This window comes from Cyprinus carpio, chromosome A5 (genome assembly GCF_018340385.1).
Source record: "Cyprinus carpio isolate SPL01 chromosome A5, ASM1834038v1, whole genome shotgun sequence".
NCBI classification, from domain to species: Eukaryota; Metazoa; Chordata; class Actinopteri; order Cypriniformes; family Cyprinidae; genus Cyprinus; species Cyprinus carpio.
In genome coordinates this window covers 26,957,047-26,977,749 of record NC_056576.1, presented here as the reverse complement: position 1 = coordinate 26,977,749, position 20,703 = coordinate 26,957,047, and the positions used below count along the sequence as shown (strand labels likewise).

General features: G+C 37.9%; 1 protein-coding gene across 2 annotated transcripts in view; it reads left to right on the top strand.

Annotated features, from left to right (window-relative positions):
- LOC109060970 (uncharacterized protein KIAA0825-like) overlaps positions 1-20,703 on the top strand; it is a 124,530-nt gene that overhangs the window by 102,161 nt on the left and 1,666 nt on the right. The window lies entirely within an intron of this gene.

The window sequence follows — 20,703 nt, the reverse complement described above, 5'->3', positions numbered from 1 at the left end:
ATCGTCTCTGCAGCTCATGCATGCAAATGTTATGTTGTAAGCAGTTTTGTTGACAAGTGCTAATACTTCTTTCATACTATCATCAAAAGCAGCAAATACAACAGCCATTACTCCCTCTCTCAGTTTCACAGACATGATAGATGGTGACCTTAATGCGGGTTAGCCGAGTTTTTGAAAGTTAAAGAACCTGCCATAAATCACAGAATTATTACAATGAGCTTTAATTGGTTAAGGACTGTTTACTTCCTAAAGAGCTAGAAAAATTGGGTTTCGGCATATTCTAATTTGCAAAGTGCATTTACATTACGAATGGCACTTTAATATTGCCCTCCTTTATCATGCAAAATATGCAACACACTGGCAATCTATTAATTGGGCACCAAAAAAATGCACAGCAAGCGTAAATCCATGCGTTCTTGTGTGTATGATGCATGCGTATGTCTGAAAAAGAGAAATGGCTGCGTGTGTCCATCCATTATGACAAGAGACACTTCATGCCTGGATACAGTGTGAATGAAATGCGTGCAAACCATGATGCCTCAGTGTCACATAAAACTAATTAGAGTGCTGTAAATACTGTATGAGGGACATGTTGGACACTTACTGGACGTTGTATTGTGTCTAAGCCTGAAATATGCTGTTGAGTTTGGAAGATTTCTAGTTAGCATATAAAATACATCACTTCTGAACTGCTTTTTAAAGAAATTCATACATTATTATAATAGCTATGATAAATAGCATTATACTTTTATTGTTAGCTATAGTGATGAACTTTATGTTAATATTTTCTGTAGTATATTGTTTGTTGTTGTGTATTTAGGTGGTCCGGTTCTCTTTATTACCCATATTACAGAACACAGAGTTAGAGTTTATTACTTCTTACATGGAAAACTAGATTTTAAACCATTCAAGTTTTAGAATATGTTGTGTCAAAAATGAATATAAAATTTTTTTTTTTTTTTTTTGGTTTAGGAGTAATTAAGTCTGTGAGTCAAACGATAAACAGCAGACATGAATGCAATAGTAGCATTATACTTTAAGGTTAGTTTTAACCATAACACTAGTAAAGCAACTACGGCAGAGGATGAAATTAACACATCTTCTCAAATTGATCTTGAATTAACAAGGTTGGCGGCACGGCCGGTCTTGGTATAGAGTAAAGATGTGAGAGGCCAGTAATGAGTGAATATGACTACTGCTTAATAACATTCCTCATGGGTCACAATGGCAGCACTGAAACCTTCATTAATGCTACAGCCACACAGAAGGGACTGAATTCAGATCAGTTTAATTGGACCAGTGAGAAAATAAGACCACCTCATAGACCTGACGCTTATTAATTAGAAACATTCTTGTTCTCTTGATTTGGCATAGGGTTGCCCTTAAACACAGTGCAGATAAAACTGGTTTAAGATTATTGCATACAGTATACAGTAGCTGTCTACTGGGAATTAATTAGCAGTTATTAGGCAATTTCTTAATCATATGGCCACAGCCAATGGGGAAATATTACATTAATGTTAGTTAGTTAGCCACTAGGTCCACCGTTTATCAAAACGCATGAGGAAGAAGAATTGAGCCATTATATGTCAGTTTAATAAAATACTTTATTTATGTGGCATGGTCTTTTCTGATAAAAATAGCTGTCACCTCATCATGCCTAACAGGGTATATACAGTATTAGGCTTCATACTGTGAGAGAGTTTGGGTTGTGTTCAGTCGTTTTCATTAATGAGTGCTGATGAATGAGCCAGATGGTTTGTGCATACCTAAATAGGTGCCTATCTCTGACACTCACCACAAACATACTGGAAAATAATGGATGGAGGAGAAGCGATTGAGCAGCAGAGAGAGAAAGATGTAACCACTGATCTGACAGGAGGAGCTCTGCACTTGGAGACTTGGAATAGATGCCTGTATAATGGAACCCGGTTAAAAAGATAATTCAGCCATAAATTAATGTTTTTTTTTCAGACAACAGTTTTAAAAGACTTTGAATATAGGTTGTCTGGGTAAGGATTTTTCAAACTGACATTTATGAGTAATTGCAGAAAATATTTCTATAATTTGTTTGGGCTTTAGTCTTATGCCATTAGTATTTTTATCAAGAAAAAAAAAAGTTTTTTTAAAAAGTTATTTCGATCTTTTGCATTGATGTGTCAGTAGGAAATATAAGTTCACATTTCCGAACATTCCTTTTGCCATTAATTGTAATAATCCAGCAAAATTTTTGTATGCACAAGGACAACAGCAACAGCCAGTGCTCCACACAGAGATCTGATCTCATCAGTCCATCATTCAGTCCATCTGGAGGAACATGAAGAATCATAAAAAATAAAAACTGAGACCGACTACATCCATAAGAACTGTAGTAATGTATGAGTATAAAAGTATTACTTTATTAGGTCACTTGTTCATACCTAAATCTGGACAAAACTCATGACAGATTGAGCGAGGCAGTATGGGATATCTGCGGATATGTGTGTGTCCGTTCTACAGTGTCTGCAGCTTAGGCAATCATTCCATTAAACAGATGTTGTATGAACAAGTCTCCCTCATACGGGTTGCATTCCCTCAGGAAAGCATTACAGTATTGCTATCGAGTCTCCCAAATGTCAAAGCAATACTAATCTGGATATGCTCAATGAAAGCATACCACAAAACTTCCCCTATTGTTGCAGATAATAAAACAAGGAGCATGGCCATGGGGGCCGATTTAAAAAGCGGCCCCGCGTTTTTGTGTTGACGTTTTTTGATTTCACCCACTTTCTGCTTTAATTTGATTTGCTCGGGATCTGAATGGAATAGATGAAAAGCCACCTGAGGCATAGGATTAGCCAGACAACAGTGCTGTTCCTGCTGCACACACCTATTTAGCTATGTGCTGTTTCTTTAACCCTAATGGGAATGTGGTAATGGCAGTATCAAAGTAGTAAAGTGTGTGTTTATGTATTTAACGCAGAATGATAGGACCATACACTGAAATATTTATCTGTTAGTTTTAATTAAGAGAGGAAAAAAAAAAATCTGAATAGGGCACAATGTACTGTATTTATATAAAAAAAATATACACGCACACACACGCACACACACACACACACACACACACACACACACACACACACACACACACACACACACACACACACACACACACACATATATATATATATATATGGAATATATATATTCCAATAATACTATTTAACTGCACAATAATGTATTTATCTGGAATTTTATATTGTAATAATTATATTTATTAAAAAATTATTATTAAATAAGTCTGACAGCATTAAATTGAACTTTATTTCACAATACTTTTAATAAAACTAGAAAACACACTTTTTTAAGGGATTGCAGTATTTCATTTAATATTTCACTTTTTAAAAAAAGACAATGCAGGGATTAAAAAGAATCAATGAATAATTTATAGTAGTTTATGTTAATTTAAATTATTATAAGTAATTTATTGGTGAACCAACAATTTATTTACAGAAACCATTTGAATTAAATGTTTATCTAAAATGAACCTCGCACTGTTGTAAAAGCATTTTCTCATGTGACACTACTACTTACACAATTATTTCTATAGTGTTCAGTTTAATTCAGCTAAGCAGTTCTGCAGAAGCCAGCAATTAGCTGCTAAAAAGCTGCATATCTTGAAAACTGTTGAACTGCTGTCAGGATCGCACCCTTTTTCTGATATTTATTCACAGGCTTGTTGTTGGTCTCCACTTGGAAATGTGAATGACACAAACTTCTAAAGGTGCATGTTGCATGAGGCAAGCTGTATCCCCTTTTCTAAATATGCTCTCTTCTAAAGTTGCTTTCACTCTCTCTTTCAAATCAATGCTGGTGGCGGATGATTTTTGAGAATGTCTGTGTTGATTAATCTGCTGCCGGAGCCCGTATATTGGGCCGCAGTGTTGTCAGCTGGCAGGGAGAGAACCAGGACTGGCTCGGCTGATGCAGACCACCACCCAGGTGGCTACATTGGAGCTAAATGAGCTGTGCAGAGTTTCATATATGCACTTACACACATGCTCCTGCTCATCCCGCATGATTTGTCATAGCACATCAACAAACAATAAGTTACGGCCGCTTTGGCCTGTCAGCGTATCTGTCGTCAACTCTGTGTCACCTCTATCTAAAAAGAGACAAAGTCACAGGAGCCTATCTGTACAGCATGACAGTAGGATAAAGCCTCCTTCAAGGGGTAAAGAACTCTTATTCTCTAAAAAAATGTCATTCGGGAGTAGATAGATAGATAGACAGAACTTTATTTTATTCTATCTAAATTAAAAAATAGAATAAAATAATATGTTTGGCATAACAATGAGAGTGCAAAGCTAATGGAGATTGTTGACTGCAAACTTGTTTTGGCAAGTTTGACATATTGTTGAGGTCTGTTCTGAAATTCTGAGACATATGGGATATGATATTAAGATATTAAGATTTTGTTTTATCTTATTTGTAATGCTCTGGTTTACTCTATACATGTGAATTTGATGAAGAGCTCAACTGAATGAATGTTTAAGATGCTACATTCTTTGCCTTCTGTTCAAATAGCAGAAATCACAGCATGCATACTCAAAATACCACAATGGCAGTTGTTAAAATCTAATTAAATTACTGTAAACATAGTTACTGTACCGTTTTATGTAATCAACTTCAGCAGTGCATGTTAGCGAACTTGCAACTGTTTCACAGTTTTTTTTTTAAAATTTAAATAAAATAAATTTAATATAAACTTACACTAAATTCACGAGTACATATATTAAATTATTGAGAAACATGCATTAGCCATTTAATTAATCAACTGCTCGTTTAAAGCAAAAACAATATGGCAGTTTGGCCAGCTGAGTGTAAGTCATTAACAAACATCCTTAGCATGTCCCACCACGAAACAAGTGCATTAAAAAGGCCTTTTAAAATATACAGTAACTATAAATCTCACTGGACCAGGATTGGTGCATTTACTCTGCCTGCACAATCTCATCTATTTAGTCTAATTACAAACACTACACCACTCATAAAAGTCTGAGAGGCTGTTAATCCTCACAGCTCATACTCACAAACCTTTAGGAATGCCTGTTAAGAAACATAAATTCAGGAAATGCTGATGGAAAGAAAGAAAGAAAGAAAGAAAGAAAGAAAGAAAGAAAGAAAGAAAGAAAGAAAGAAAGAAAGAAAGAAAGAAAGAAAGAAAGAGGACCCCATTGACATTTATTTTATGGAAAAAACAGTTAAACAATTCTTCAAAATATCTTCTTTTATGCTCCACAGAATAAAAAAAGTCATACAGGTTTAAACAGTATGAGGGTGAATAAATGATAAGAGAAGTTAAATTTTTTGGGTGAACTATCACCATTAAGGATGTTTAGATATTTCGCAAAGCAAATGATGAAGAATAGAACTTTTGCAGTGATGAAAAAGAAATCACAAGAAAAATCAGGAGCAAGATTGATGATCAGTCATTGGCTGACCCTTCTTTCACTCAACAGGTCCCTCCTGATCGTCCACAGGTGAGGCAGACAGGCAGAATGTTTAACCTTTCCTCTGTTCCGCCACGATGCCTGTGAAAGAAAGTCTCCTGTGGCTTTACTTTCACTGCAGCCTCCGCTCCATACCACACGGCTCAACTCAAAGCAAAAGTCTCAGTCACACTGCTCGCTGCATGCTTGAGGTGGCAAAACAGACCAACCATGAAATGAAGGAAGACTCTGTGATAAATCCACCTGCCTTAATTCAACACGCCCTCATCCCAGCCTACAACCCACACAGATGAAAAACAAATGGCTCTAGTTAAACAAACGTGTTCTTTGTGTGACAGAAAGCACACCTGCTAGCACTCCATCACTCTAGGACAACCTGAACTTCATTTGAGGTTACAGGAAGATCTAAGACCTAAAATATCAGCTTCTTATTATTGTTGTGCAAGTTCCTATGAATTAATTGTTATTTAAAGGCTGAAGAGTTGAAGAACAACTGACCTAACTAATTGTGGGTAAACACATTCTGATGTCCAGTAAAGGTCCAGAAAAAGAATATTGGATTAAAATAAATAAATAAATAATAATAAATAAATAATACAAATAAAAATTTAAAGGAACATACAATGTCTTGCTAACCATTCAGTCAGTAATGGACAATGAATTAGTATGAAGACACCTGAGAGGAACTGCTTCAGAAAGAGCATCACTACTACTATATATATAAGTATCCGTCATCAGTTTATAACTTGATTCACACTATTTGTGCCATGGACATAAATGGGTTTTGCATATTTTTTTTTTATTTTTTTTTGCCCCGATTTGCATTCTAAAGGAGTCAACCTGAAAATTAGTGCCATTAGTATTTTATTTATTTATTTTAGCTTGAGACTTTGATTCCATCCAGTCAGAAGATATCAAACACGTTTGATATTATGAAATGATATTAGAAAACATATTGTTTTAATTTGTCATGCGTATCCTAGTAATGAGATGCATGCTTCAGCGTAAGTTTGTTGAGTTCGGAATGCCTTTTTTTAAGTTTGTTAGTGTGTGATGCTCAGTCGTTTAGTGTACGATTCCCTGTTATTCTCTGTTACCATTTACAAAGTCAGCAAGGGTATGATGCCTAATGCTTTAAAATCTGTTACAATTTTAAAAGTAGTGTATTCCAGTCTTTAGCTTACACAAAGCAATGCCCTAGAAACCACCCAGAACACCCTAACACGCACCTAGCAGCTACCAAGAAGACTGGAAGATAACTACACATGCCTTTCTATTTTACTTCTAGATATGACTTGAAAAGGCAGCAAGGTTTTGGGCACAGCCAAAAACGACAGTCACTCTTTCAAAGCACACTACTTAGAGAGGAACAAAAGGGAGTTAACCATCCTTTAATAACATTACAGTCACAAATAATTCAGCACACATTGTTTATATGAAGCAGCCAGCAAGTTAAACCTAAAATGCTTGCTTTGGATTTCAAAACAAGGAATAGTTATTGTGAAAATCTACCAGTTTTCAATAAAGCTTGTTTATTTTATTGAAGAGATTAGCAGAGAGTAAGCTCATGGGTATAAAGCTGCTTTCAATGTATATCAGCAGAAAATGCATTCATTATCCCCTGAGTCAATGCTTTAATAACACAATATGTGAATAAATGAACCGTTTATGATTTAAAAAAAAAAGAAAGAAGGAAAATAAAGATTAAGTCAGGATGTAAACAGGTCTTTGGTAAAGGCACATTAGACTGTTCTATGCTCTGGTTAAATCATTTTGATTGCTCAACATTTTTAATGTTTGATTAAGTTTTAATGCTCTTGAAATACTGCACATTCAAAATGCTAAGAATGGCAACACATAAGACGGTCTTTGATGTCTTTATGAATAATACATTTATTAGATAACTACCCATATTACAACGAAAAAATGATGCTTGTTTCTGAGGATCTTTACACGTCAGGTTTTGAGAGCTGTCCAATCCTCTTCAAAGCAACTTTAGTGCAATGGCTGTCTTAGTCACCTATTGTAAACAAAGAGCTGTGATAAAGAGAATGGGAGAGAGAATGTAATTGTGGGAAAGCGCTGAGCGGAAGGCTTTGTGCTGATACTGTACGGGCTTTCTGCCCTGTAGCCTGTGCAGCAGCCATGAAAGAACTGAAGCATTGAAGTTTGCCTTTCATCCGGCATAAAAAGCCATACAATTGACTGAGTCACATCCCGAGCAGCTAGCAAGCACTTTTGCTCTAAACCGCATAAGCACTGGATCACAATGCAGAGGCTAAACTCTGCATTTCAAGCCGCGGATTTCAAGGCCAACCTGGATCCTGGTGACAAAGTTACACACGTTCTCTCATTCTTCTGTCATGTCTTTCTTTTTAGACCATAGAATAATCTTCACTGTTGCACATTATTGTAATGTACTGCATGTGAAAGCATAGGATTTTAAAAGGATCATTTATTCAAAAATGAAATTCTGTCAACATTTCCTAACATCATGTCGTTTCATATTCATACTTGTTACAGGAAATCATTTAGAGCCAGGTTTGATGACAATGACACCAAACAGCAGTTGTTCTTTGCAGTGAAAAAATAAATAAATAAATAATAGAAGAACACATATTTGTTCACTGATATTAAAATAAAATCTAATGTAATTGGGAAAAAAGAAAATATATTAACTCCTACTTTGTATTTATCAAATATAAATAATATTTTTAATACATTTGAAAATGTAATTTATTTGTATGATGCCAAAGCTACATTTTCAACAGCCATTACTCCAGTCTTCAGTGTCACATGATCCTTCAGAAATTATTCTAATATTATGTTCAAGAAAAATTACTTATTTATTTATTTATTTATTTTTTTAAACTGCTTAATATTTTTGTGGAAACCCTGATTAAAAAAAAAAAAAAAAAACTGGATTTTTAAGCAATTACTGTCACGTTTAATCAATTCAATGCATCCTTGCTTAATACAAGTATTTATTTCCTTCAAAAGTAATAATAATAATAATAAAAATCTTGCAGGTATTTTTGGTAAGTCTTACATGATTTCCAATGTAAATTAAAATGGAGTCAAATTACAATTATTTGTAACAGTGAATTCAATGGGAGATATGTTTAAAAATGCAGCAACATTATTGATTATTTAAAAGTAACTTAATTGTTATATTTTATGTTGAAAAGACTTGCATAATGCATTATATCAATATATATATTTATTTTAAATATTCTATAGTATATATTTTATTATTGGGTTGTATATGTGCACTTGATTAAAATTATATGATGCATTTAATTGGTAAACATTAATGATTATATTTACGAATTTTAAGTTAATTTGTATAAAATCCTCTGCTAACAGTTTAAATAAAAATCAACAATTTTTAGTTTATGTAAATAAGAGGAACTTTGTAAATCATGTAAGGTATAGCATCCTCCAGAATGGTATTTGTCTGTTAAAAAAGCCTTAAAAGCTTCCACAGTGATGATGCAAATCCCCTTAATGTGAGTGGAGTGCTATGAAAGTTAAGTACTTTAAATACATTCATTGCTTATCTATTCCACGGCTCTGTCACCTAATGTAAATGCATGTATTGCATTATAAGAGGGGAAAAGAAATCGCCGGCCGATAGGCATCTGTAGATTAGGGGGCGAACATAACAATAAATTATGCAGTGTTTGAAAACATACACAGCCATAATTAGGTGGCATTTGATATTAAATGAGGTAATAGGATTGACTTATTTATCTCCCAAACATCCCAAAAGTTCCATTAGCGTTAGGAAAAATGAGCTGTTTGAAATGGTAAGAGCGCCAGAGCTGTGATCAGATTTGACTAAGCCCCCCTTCACAAAGTTGAAAGACTCGCTTTTTGCTCGGAGATCACCGTGTCCCGCTGGGACTTTGGGAAGGGAATTGGAGATCAATGGAATTACTGGGTAATCAGTTCACTCCAGGCCTGACGGCCGAAACACCCGAGCACCAAGACTATTAACAAATCATGTCATTATTGTGACCGCCACCACCCGCACCTCTGTACTCCGACTTCCCCTGACCACCAGCCACAGATATGGGAAAGTTGTTGAAGCAGAAAACAGAAACACGCATGCAATCGTCGACTGAGCCTCGAGACCCTTTTATATCCTGCTCAGGCTCCCAGAGTGCTGGTTATTTCCCTCTTCCTCTTCGGTTATTATGCTGTAAAGGTTGAACCCAATGCAAATTCAAAACGTGGGGAATAAGATGAATCACCCCCCCAAAAAAAAACCCTGAGAAACTTTCCCCCATATAAACTTATTTATGTTTCCGCACTGCTAGCGTCACTCATGACTGCGGTTGTCCCCTGTGAGTGTACGCGCATGTGTCTGGGTGTGTTTTACACTTAAAATATGCATCACTTACAAAGGGAGTCTGTTGAATAAATGATAGTCTACATCTTAGAGGCGTATCTAGGTGAAATCAGGATGGATCTCTTTTTGTTGCCGCGTTCAGCTGGGAGCGGTGAGAAACAACTCGGGTTGCGTGTATGTGTACGAAGGTGTGTGTGTGTTTATAAATACGGAGCTTTGTTCATTCATTTATAAGGCCACGGCTTGCCGAGGTTGGGGTTGCTTTGGGGAGCTGCGGGCACTGGGGGTTTTGCTAGTACAGGGTGAGTCGGTGTGTCGGCAGGTCCCTCTGTGGTAAAATAAGAGCTGTCATACTGCTCTCAGGGTGCAGCGAGGGCCTGTCAGGAAAGACTGATTGCCTCCATGGAGCTGCTTGATCCCTGGGACCCGGAGGCTCGCTGGAGCCATCAGCAGGTGTCTAGTGCTGCTGCTTGTTACTGCTTTTGTGAGTGTTATGTCAGGAAGACCATCGCTGTCTGGTTTGGCGAACAACACAGAATGCGACAGCTTACCTTGTTTACTAACAATTTAGCTTAGTGTAAGTTACCTCTAATTGGTGTTGCGAGTACGAGAGTGAAGTAGCGAAATAAAAACCAGACGTAGGAGCTTCAGTCTTGTCAGGGGACGAGCCAGCAGCGCTGTGACTAAGAGGGCTAATGATTTAGCTCAAGTGATGGGGGTCCTGAGCACCAGCTCACTGGCTGCTATTTCTGTGAGAGGTGTCATCCAGACAAGGAGAGTGCACTCTTGACAAGAGACAGAGTCAAGGGCAAACAGAGCACTGCTGCTGCTTTATTTGACAAACTGCAGTGGAGGTTAAGAACTGGGTGTGTTTGAACGAATTCGCCACTTGGAGGGCGACCATCCATGATCAATGTCTGTGGCCTCTTAACAAGAGTGCATACACTCTCAGGGAACTGTCTGCCAGGCTTTGGAATGGTGTTCGCTCTTATTAATGCAATGCAAGTCTGATAAAGACTGCAATCTTGTTGGCTTGGTTTGCTCAAAAAACAAAACAAAAAAAACGTGAACCGTTAGCAAACATGTTTCAGTGCAGTGTACGATGCAAGTTTAGCTTCATGGAAACTTCAGAATGATTATGTGTAGCTGCTCTTACAAAAAGTACCATGTTATTAGCATGAAAATACTATATGGAAAGTGATGGTAATGTCGGTAGTCGGTAGTGATGGTAATATTGAAAATGTATATTTGGTCATTTACAAATAAATTTTTGATAATTAAAAAAATGAACAATGATCTCCATATTGCAGATCATGCATATTTAATATTTTTTTATTGCAGATCATGCATATTTAATATTTGCATCAACTTAACTTTCTTATTGACTAAAATTATTATTATTATTATCGCTTTATTATTATTATTATTATTATTATTATTAATAATAATAATAATAATAATAATAATAATGTCAAACTGATCTCAGCCTCAATCTTATCTTTGAGAGTGGATGTCTTCTATTAAAAAAAAACATGTCTTGCTCTTACAAAAAGAAATGAAATTATATTATATTAGATTATGTGATGTTTTTTATTTGGGGATGAAATATCATTAAATATTATCTTACCATCTTTTAAGCAGTCGAAATGAGCACATCAATAATATCCATCAATCAATCAGACATTAACAACAAACAAACAATAACTGTCCTTTATGGATCAGTCATTTTAACTCACAAGTGCATAAAAAAAATGCTCTCTTGTACTTTTACTCAAGTGAAATTTAGAAATACTTACACTTTTACTAAAGTAATATATATATCTGTTTCATTTTTTTCATTTAATGATCCAGAATGGTGCTCAAGGGCGCCGCCTTTTTGTAGCGACATTGTGCACTTTTGCAAAGCCTGCACTGGTCCCTTCATACTTCACCCAGGTCTGCTACCCATCAGGTATGCAAAGACTGAAGGCATTTTTGAACTTTTGAAATGAAGACCTGAACTCTGCTACACCCCAAAGTGTGACAGTTCAATCGTGCCCCAGTACACACAGCATGGCATAGCGAAGTGAGCTCTGCCAGCTTTTTGTCTAAAGCAGGTGCATTGGTCCTGACCGTGTTCTCTGATGTTTCAGGACTAATCAGAGGTGGGGGATTGAAAGTTTAAAGCTGTGACATGCACGTGAGACCTTTCTGCTCGCCATTTCAAAGGCAGCTGCTGGAAGAGCCGTCTGTGGTCCTTTGATCACTTGCTCCGCCGCTTGGCTCCTCTTTCACGCTCCCCCGCGCTCCTGAGGTAGCGGGTCTAGCCTGCATGCTGGCCCGCCAATGCTGCTGTGGTGGCGTTTGCGCTCTGGAGATCAGACTAAAAGAAGAAGGTGGAGAGGAGAGATGATGGATGAGAAGGCCTGGAGTGCGGTGATGGAGAGTAGCATGGAGCGAGAAACAGTAGCGGATGGAATATGTGCTGCACTGTGGGTGTTTGTAGATTGTGCTGGTAACAGCCACAGTTAGAGAGGAGTTATGTTCATTTTATATAAATATTCCTTGATGAATTATTTGACTTTATAGCTTTTACTATTTTTTGTCCATTTGATCTCTTAGATAATGATCTCTCTAAATATTTGATCATTTTAATGGCCCAATAAATGTTAATTTATTTTATTTTATTTTATTTGACAGCAGGGAATAATAAAATAAAATGTAATTTTGTATAATTAGGATATCAAAATAAATAGGTTTATCAACTCTCTGTTCAGAAAATTCTTCCAATTTCTTTTGTTATTCATGTATGAAGGGTTTGAAGGCTGTGTGTCCACTCAAACTCACTATATGTGTCTAACCAATATTTTGGTGCACATTCAACTGTCAGTTCATAAAAGCATGTTAGATAAGACTGAATTAGCAAAAATGTCAGTCTTTGTGTAATTTTGCATATTGATGGGCATATGGACTTAATGACTTTTTGGTCAGATTTTACAAGAAGGATTTATTTTTTAACATTAGTTAATGCAATAGCTAAAAATAAATAATTAAGTATTAACCATTTATTAATCTATGACCATTTCTAATATACTGATACTTTAGCTGGATAAATTAGTAAATTAACATATAATTTATAAATTAACATTAACATAGATTAAATATTTTGTTCATTGATAGTTCATGATATCTAATGCTAACTAATGTTAAAAAATTAAATGTTGCTGTAAAGTGTTAAAAGTATTTTCTTGTCTTTTTTTATGTTAAACAATTTTTTTTTTCCTCCACTTGGTGTTCAAGGTAAAACCTATGTCCTGAAGTAAAGCCAGACAAGAACCACTGTGCAAAAATAAAAATTTTGTGTCAAATTTTAGGAGTGCACTCGCATACAGATGACATCAGAGCTAACAGACATGGACTGAAATCCACAAAAAAGGTTTTGATAGAGCAGGATTATTGCAGTCACACCTATCTGGCTCAAGCATTTTTCTGTATTCAACAGTACTTTTCAGATCTGTAGGTATTTGAACAACCTTTTCTCTGCAGAGCACCTCTGTGGTTTCCAAAGGGCAAAGCCATAAGCATGAAATGAACTGGATTCCTCACATCCAAAGGCAATGCCAGAATGGCCAGTCCCTGTTCAGAGTGCTCTCTCCCCTCAGAACATCTCCTCCGTAGCATGCATGGAAAGCCCTGACCTTTTCAGAGAGCTGAGCACTTTAAATATTTAGGTTTGGGTTATGATGGATCCTTGAAGTGCTAAGCATGTGCAAAGCCTCTGATTAGCGTGACTTGTCAGCTCACCATTTCTTCGCCCGTGTTGGGCATCACATTGCTCTTTGTTTGACAGACGCACATTTAAATAAACATGGGTACCTGTCGGTGACTGTGCTGGTAGTCTGCTCGCCTGAAAACATGTAGAGGAGAGGAAAACCCCTCCACTAGCTGACAGTTAGTCTAATAGCCTCTGCTGTTCTTTCTCCTTCTCTCTTCTCCTAAATGGGGCTGCTCATGCAGTACATGGTATAGTGTTAAGATAGCCCAGTGAACCAGACTTTAATGTGATAGGAACAGTGTATGGAAGACTGTTACTCGGCTTGTTCTCCAGGCTTGACCTGAGAGAACCACTGATGCGGATCCTACTGTGAAGATAGATAGCTTCAACATTAAATGACTTTCATGGGCACTGTCTGAATGTTAAATCTGGCCCACAGCTGTGACAATGCATCGGAAGGTTTTGAGAATGAGAACCGCATTCATTTGCTTGAGGGAATCCATACTGTAGATCAAATATACTTAAACCCATACAACGAGTCGAATCCAGGCTGTCAGGTTATCAGTGGCTCACCACAACAATCCGGACTTATTCAGACTGTTCCCTTAATATATTCTTTTGTGCCCGGATGGCTTACTATTTCCAGTAGATTTTTGAAGTGTGTATATACTTTTAGGCTCATATTACCCTTTGCACAACATGAAGAGTTAAAAAAGTTATCAGAAACGGTGAGGAATGCTCAAACTGCAGTTTATGTATCAAGGTAATGAATTTAGCTAGATGTTAATGCTTAGATGTACTTGCATTCTTTCTTCTTTTTTTTTTTTACATATCCTAAAATCACTGAACAAAATTATAAACACAACACTTTTTTTTGCCCCATTTTTCATGAGCTGGACTTAAAGATCTAAGACTTTTTCTATGTACACAAAAGGCCTATTTCTCTCAAATATTGTTCACAAATCTGTCCAAATGTGTGTTAGTGAGCACTTCTCCTTTGCCGAGATAATCCATCCACCTCACAGGTGTGGCATATCAAGTTGCTGATTAGACAGCATGATTATTGCACAGGTGTGCCTTAGGCTGCCCACAATAAAAGGCCACTCTAAAATGTGATACAGTTTTACTGTATTGGGGGATCTGGGGGGGGGGGGGTTCTGAAAACCAGTCAGTATCGGGTGGGACCACCATTTGCCTCACGCAGAGCAACACATCTCCTTCACCTAGAATTTATCTTTTTGTTGATTGTGGCCTGTGGAATGTTGTCTACTCCTCTTCAAAGGCTGTGCGAAGTTGCTGGAAATTGGCAGGAACTGGAACACGCTCTCGTATATGCCGATCCAGAGCATCCCAAACATGCTCAATGGGTGACTTGTCCGGTGAGTATGCTGGCCATGCAAGAACTGGGATGTTTTCAGCTTCCATGAATTGTGTACAGATCCTTGCAACATGGGGCCGTGCATTACCATGCTGCAACATGAGGTGATGGTCGTGGATGAATGGCACAACAATGGGATTCAGGATCTCATCACGGTATCTCTGTGCATTCAAAATGCCATCAATAAAGTGCACCTGTGTTCGTTGTCCATAACATATGCCTGCCCATACCATAACCCCACCACTACCATGGGCCACTCGTTCCACAACTTTGACATCAGCAAACAGCTAACCGATAGAACGCAGTACGCGATGTATGCTGTCTGCCATGTGTCTTGTAAGTGCCAGACGCCATCAAATGTGTGCATTTGCCCACTTAAGTCAGTTACGACAACGAACTGCAGTCAGGTTGAGACCCCGATGAGGATGACGAGCATGCAGATGAGCTTCCATGAGACAGTTTCTGACAATTTGTGTAGAAATTCTTTGGTCATGCAAACCGATTGTTGCAGCAGCTGGTTTAATCTCAATGATCTGGAGGTGAAGATGCTGGATGTGGAGGGCCTGGGCTGGTGTGGTTACACGTGGTTGTGAGGCTAGTTGGATGTACTGCCAAATTCTCTGAAACGCCTTTGGAGACGGCTTATGGTAGAGAAATGAACATTCAATTCACGGGCAACAGCTCAGGCAGACATTCCTGCAGTCAGCATGCCAATTGCACACTCCCTTAAAACTTGCGACATCTGTGGCATTGTGCTGTGTGATAAAACTGCACATTTTATTGTGGCCAGCCTAAGGCACACCTGTGCAATAATCATGCTGTCTAATCATATTGTTGTTATTATAGAAATGTGAAGTGTGTTGTTTATTTTGGCAAAGGAGAAGTGCTAACTAACACAGATTTAGACAGATTTTTGAACAAAATTTGAGAGAAATAGGTCTTTTGTGTACATAGAAAAAGTATTAGATCTTTGAGTTCAGCTCCTGAAAAATGGGGGCAAAAACAAAAGTGTTGCGTTTATAATTTTGTTCAGTGTATATTTTCACCAGTGAAAAGCATCCTCCGCATACTTGGTGTCTAGTTGAAGTCTGTGAATTGTAACTTTATGCACCGAATACATACAGATATTAGTAAACAAGCAAGCAAACATGGCTGGAGGGTGTCAGCAAGCTGATTTTCACTGGACTATATGGAATCTGTAAATATATGCATGTAGACTGCTCTTTATGCAGAGGAAGAGCCAAGTCAGCAAGAGTGGTATTAATGCATGAAAAATGAGCCGCACAATAAGACTGAAAGACCACATCACACCAGACTTATTAAGATAGAGAAGCCCGCTGAATTACCTGCCTGACACTTAGTATTTGTCAGGAAACATTAAAAGACTGGAAACTCAGTGAGGGCACATTAGATATTCACTACTATGAAAAAGAGGCTCAGGTTTGACTTATTACCACGTCTTGTCACATAGTGAAAAACCAAGATGAGGCTCCATGGTATTACACCTGTACTTTTTGATTGATGACCTGAATGAGAAATTTTACTTTATTGACACATTTTGATTTTCTACTGTTCTTTGCAGGTGTGCATCCATACTGTACGCCCAAAAGTTAGAGATTCTATGCTGACATTGATAAACGGAGGTACTTAAAATATATGCTCTTAACATCGTAGGTGGACACAAATGGAAGTTATTGAGGTGTTTACTAGGTAAATTTACTATGTATCTAGACATTTGCTCAAAAAAAAAAAAGACCCAGTTTCAAATTTGCACTTAACACTTCCCTGTGGCTCGCATTCTCATTCATCAAGCATGTTTGTTCCACTGACAAGCTGCAGACCACCGCCTGAATATCAATATCAGCTAAGACAATGACGACAAGCACCGGGCGAGTAACCTTCAGCTAAATGTCATTCTGCTTAATCCTGTTTGAAAATTAAACATTGAAAAAACCTTTAGCGTCTTCACTTCTTCCTCCCTGACGCTCGCCTTCCCTCACTCTCGTTCATTTCAGCACGTCCCTGACATTTGTAAATATTGTGTTGTCCATGTGTTCTCCATTATTTGTTATTTGTTTGTAGCGCCAAAGTAATGACTGACCAGAGATGAGAGACTGAGGCCGTTTGACATTTTCCTGGGTTGTTTCCTTCTGGCACTTCAGAGTGTGCACATATTTTCTGTACAGTCTTACTGTGCAGTCACATTAGTGAAATTTCGGTGAAATTTCATGGGCAAAAAAGGTCCACTGACTACTGTCAGTAAGGTATGTGTGTATGAATCACATCTCACACAGAATTCGTTTTAAATAAGTTACTTTCTGTCACTTGATGGAGTTTGGGTTCCTTGCCACCATTGCCTTTGGCTTGCATAGTTGTGGTCTAAAAGACAATAAATATTCAGTAATATTGAACTGTCGGCACTGACACTCAGATGAGAACAAAATTTTAACTGAATTGAGGTAAATAATGACAACATTGTCTTCTCTAGAGCTGCTTTATTGTTTAATCAAATACGTTTATAATTCATGAATTTTGCAACAATGACACTGCAAATGAACTGAAATGAATGAACACTGAACTGACTGCAGCTGAATAAAGACATTACTGTCTTTGGCAGAATTGCTTATCGCTGAATTGAACTTGTTTCTTACAAAGTTATTGAACTGAATTAAATCAACACTGAACTGTCTGGAACTGAATAATGACACTATTGTATTGCTACAGCTGCTTTATAGCAGACTTTTGGATTTGCCTCATTTTGAAAGTTTGCATAATTATTAGTTTTTTTACTTTCCTGTTTAATAATGTGAAGATGCTTTAAAATAATTTCTGTTTTATACACTGAATAAAATTATCAATTCACAGGTGTGGCATATCAAGTTGCTGATTAGACAGCATGATTATTGCACAGGTGTGCCTTAGGCTGGCCACAATGAAAGGCCACTCTAAAATGTGCAGTTTTAATGTATTGGGGGGTCTGGGGGGTCCGAAAACCAGCCAGTATCTGGTGTGACCACCATTTGACTCACGCAGTGCAACACATCTCCTTCACATAGAGTTGATCAGGTTGTTGACTGTGGCCTGTGGAATGTTGGTCCACTCCTCTTCAATGGCTCTGCGAAGTTGCTGGATATTAGCAGGAACTGGAACATGCTGTCATATACGCCGATCCAGGGCATCCCAAACATGCTCAATGGGTGACATGTCCGGTAAGTATGCAGGCCATGCAAGAACTGTTATGTTTTCAGCTTCCATGAATTGTGCACAGATCCTTGCAACATGGGGCTGTGCATTATCATGCTGCAACATGAGGTGAAGGTCGTGGATGAATGGCACAACAATGGGCCTCAGGATCTCGTCACGGTATCTCTGTGCATTCAAAATGCCATCAATAAAATTCACCTGTGTTCGTTGTCCATAACATACGCCTGCCCATACCATAACCTCACCACCACCATGGGCCACTCGATCCACAACACTGACATCAGCAAACCGCTCACCCACACAACGCCATACACGCTGTCTGCCATCTGGCCTGTACAGTGAAAACCAGGATTCATCCGTGAAGAGAACACCTCTCCAAAGTGCCAGACGCCATTGAATGTGAGCATTTGCCCACTCAAGTCGGTTACGATGACAAACTGCTGTCAGGTCGAGACCCTGTTGAGCTTCCCTGAGATGGTTTCTGACAGTTTGTGCAGAAATATCTTTGGTCATGCAAACCGATTGTTGCAGCAGCTGTCCAGGTGGCTGGTCTCAGACGATCTTGGAGGTGAAGATGCTGGATGTGGAGGGCCTGGGCTGGTGTGGTTACACGTGGTTGTGAGGCTGGTTGGATGTACTGCCAAATTCTCTGAAACTCCTTTGGAGACTGCTAATGTTAGAGAAATAAACATTCAATTCACGGGCAACAGCTCTGGTGGACATTCCTGCGTTCAGCATGCCAGTTGCATGCTCCCTCAAAACTTGTGACATCTGTGGCACTGTGCTGGGTGATAAGACTGCACATTTTAGAGTGGCCTTTTATTGTGGCCAGCCTAAGGCACACCTGTGCAATAATCATGCTGTCTAATCAGTGTCTTGATATGCCACACCTGTGGGGTGGATGGATTATCTCAGCAAAGGAGAAGTATCTATATATAAAACCAAAACAGCAAAAAAAAAATAAAATAAAAAAAACAGGCAAAAAAAAAAAAACACAACACAGCTAAATCTCCAATGCCATGTTTTCACTTTGTCAGCATCCATGTCGTGCACAAAATGTCAATAAGCTACTACAACAGGTCTTACAGCCAAAAAATATACTAGATTAGCATTATATATTTTTTGATTAGCTGGAAAATTAAGAGGCGGCTCACTGCCGTAATAAAAAATGACTATGAAATTATTTATTAACATGAACAGCATACTGAGTTCAATTATGTAAATTTAGTAACCAAAACTTAACCAGTTTTTTTGTGTTTTGGTACTAATAATAATAATAATAATAATAATAATAATAATAATTTTGGTGCATCACTAATTTCAAACTAAGAAACTTTCTGTTGTTCAACACAGTGAATCCGTGTGATCAACTTGTACTCATTACAAAATCCCCAATTCTATTGAAATGACTCAATTTCAACTGAGAATGTTTGCAGAACAATTGTTACACTCCAGCAATGGAATATGGCTAATTAAACAGGGCTGATTGGGCTGGTGTCTCTGGCTTTTGTGGCAAAGGGCCACCAGCTAAGACGCCTGAAAACATGCTTCTGTAGATGTTTGACAGCTGCTATGGATAGACACATACACTTTACTTAAAAAATGGCACATACTGTAGTGTTTCTTTTTAAGCTCCTTATCGAGGATTTGATGTTGCATACTACAGTTGTACCTGTGGTGTTAATTTTCTCTTGATTTCTCATATTTGCAATGCAATTTCTTGTTCTTTGGACATTTTATCTTAAAATCGTGTCTTTGAAGACGCTGGTGCCTGGGAGCCTTTCATGGGGACCACAATCCTTCTATGCCACCGGTGCAGGAGAAAAAGAAAGTGAGAGACGACAGAAAATAAATGTACAAAACCCACACACACTCATCTGTCGAGCTGTTGCTGTCAGGTTCAGGCCCAGTGGTTTTGTTAAGGTGATTCTGACAGGAGGAAAGAGATGCCGCTCTGATAGGAGACATGCCCGAGAGGGCCCATGCATCAAACACACATATTTACATAAACAAATCCTCCCTATATAGCCTGTAATTACCACAGTGACACAGCCATCCATAGAGGAGAAAAGAGCTTGTCTGATAGGGACCCATTCACAATGACTGAGGTGGAAGCTCAATCAATGCGGACGCGTCGCAAGCTGCTTCATGCGCACAGACCAAGTCCTTTGATAGGCTTTTGTACCACTATTGAATATATGGACTCTATACATCATCATCTGAAAAGGTGCTGTCCCCTCGCACAGAAAAAGATAAAAGGAGGAATTCATACACTTTGTATCAAACACAGTTGTGTAATGTTGAAAGATGCTCTTTGAGGTGAGGAAATAAGCATCGATGTGCAGATGAAGGCTGTGATGGGATACTATAGATTATCTTCTCTTTCTACATTTACATTGTAAACCTTAAAGTATAATTTCAGTTCTGAGAGAGTAGTATATATATTCATTTAGTCCTTTTAGGTTGGGGAAAAAAAAGTTAAATAGCAGATATTACAACTTTTGTAATGTTTGTCTTG